The following is a 2,500-nucleotide window of genomic DNA, read 5'->3' as shown; positions in this document are numbered from 1 at the left end:
AATAATAATGATAATAATAATAATAATAATAATAATAATAATAATAATAATAATAATAAAATAAATAAATAAAAAAACAACGAGTGCAGAAGATTTCTGTTACGTAACGTTATTAAAGTTATGATTATTAATAAAATAAAAATACTAATTTTATCGGAAAGATTAATTAATGGAAAACAAGATTAATCGTAAATAAAGGAGACATTAATAACGCAAATACTAATTAATTAAGTAACGCAAGCAACGGTTTCTCAAGTAACACAGAAACAATTTATCAAGCGCCGCCAGTAACAATTTATTGATACATAATTTTTTTTTCTAACACATGTACCTGTAATATGAAATAACGCACGCAACAAACCGTAAATAACAATCTCTGAAGTAAAATAGATAAGAATATTCGTTATATGCAAAATATTTAATAATTTTTTGTTAAAATTATATCTCGTTACTAACACGAGAGTAAAAAGTAACGCATGAAACAATTTTTTACGGTAATGAAAGTCACAGTCTCTGAAAGGTAACAATTTTTTCAAGCAACGTAAGTAAAAATTTCTAACGTAACGCAAATGAAAATCTCTGATTTAACAAAATTAACATTTTTAAAAACAACGGAAGCAAAAAATTTCTAACATAACGCAAATAACAAAATCTTAAGACATGCAAATAACAGTCTCTGAAGTAACAGCGATTTGAAGTCACGCAAGTAACGATTTTTAAAGTAACGTAAGTAAAAATAAAATCACATGTAAGTAAAAGTCTCTGAAACAACATGAGTAAAAAAAAAAGAACTGCAAATCATTAATAACACGTAAGTAAAATTTCTCCGTAGGAACGTAAGTAAATCATTTCTAAAAGTAACGCAAATAACAATTCTATTACTAACACGTAAAGTAAAAAAAAAAAGAAGTCACAGTCTCATTACTAACGAATAAAAATCCTCCGTAAGTAAATAATCCCCATGAGTTACACACATAATAATTATATTACTAACACGCAAGAAAAAAATCACCGACCTAGCGTAAGTAAGTCTCTGAAGCGACGTAAGTAAAAACCTCATAATAATATCATTACTAAGTAATGCAAGTCATAGTTTCATTACAAACACGTAAGTCAAAATCCTCCGAAGTTACGTAAGTACATAATCTCTAAATAACCTCATTACCAACAAGTAAAAAAATCCACCGTAAGTAAATGATCTCTAAGAGTAATACAAATAACAATTTTATTATTAACACGTAAGTAAGAATCTCCGAGGTAACCGTAAGTCTCATTACTAACACGCAGTCAAATCCTCCAAAATAGAGCAAGTAAAAATCACATTCTCTGAAACGACGTAAGTAACAGTTTTTGAAACGACATAAGTAACAGTTTCTGAAACGACGTAGGTAACAGTTTCTGAAACGACGAAAGTAACAGTGTCTGAAACGACGTAAGTAACAGTTTCTGAATCGACGTAGGTAAGTAACATTCTCTCAAACGACGAACGTAAACACCGCAAGTCACAGCCTCATTACTAACACGCTCGGGCCCGTAGTTGGACTTAAGCGCTAGTCGCCGGTCCCTCTCTTTCTCTCTCTCTCTCTCGCTGCCTCTGTCCACCCCACTCGCGCTACTGAGGAACTGCCCACTCGCGCGCAAGAACCCACCTGCCCACCTCCGTTGCCTTATCCGAGTGCCTCTCCCTTTCCCTCCTCCTCCTCCTCCTCCTTATCCATATCCTCTCTCTCTCTCTCTCTCTCTCTCTCTCTCTCTCTCTCTCTCTCTCTCTCTCTCTCTCTCTCTCTCTCTCTCTCTCTCTCTCTCTCTCTCTCTCTCATCTCTTCTTTTCTGACTCATCTGTCTCCCTTCTCTTTTCTATCTCCTCTCCATCCTCCTCTTCCTCTCCTTTTCCTTTTCCTTCCTTCCTCTCTTCTCCTCCACCAACTCCCTCATTCCTCTTCCCCTTCCCCCCCTCTCCCCCTTCCCTTCCCCCTTCCCCACACCCCTCCCCTCACCCTCTTCCCCTCATCCCCTCCCTTCACCCTCTTCCCCTCACCCCCTCCCCTCACCCTCTTCCCCTCATCCTCTTCCGTTGCCCACTTTATCAATAGGATCGTCTCTCTGACATAGGGGTAGGGTAGGGAGGGGTGAGAGGGAGGAGAGGGGGGAGAAAAGAAGGGGGGGGGGGTGCGAGGAAGAGGAAGAAAAGGAGAATAAGAGAGGGTCGAAGAAGGGAGAGAAAAGGGGAGGAGGTAGAGAAGGAAAGGAAGAGAGGAGAGGAGAGAGAGAGAGAGAGAGAGAGAGAGAAAGAAAGGAGAAGAGAGAAAGAAAGAGATATAAGAGAGAGAGAGAGAGAGAGAGAGAGAGAGAGAGAGAGAGAGAGGGCAGAGGGGAGAGGAAGGGAGAGAAAATAAGAGGGGAGAAGGGGGGGGGGGGGGGGCGGGATATGGGCAAAGGGAACAGGAGTCGGAAAAGGATGTGATGTAGAGGCAAGGCTTGACGTTGTTATTATAGAGGG

This window comes from Penaeus monodon, chromosome 11 (genome assembly GCF_015228065.2).
Source record: "Penaeus monodon isolate SGIC_2016 chromosome 11, NSTDA_Pmon_1, whole genome shotgun sequence".
Lineage (NCBI taxonomy): Eukaryota > Metazoa > Arthropoda > Malacostraca > Decapoda > Penaeidae > Penaeus > Penaeus monodon.
Note: the sequence above shows the minus strand (reverse complement) of the source record.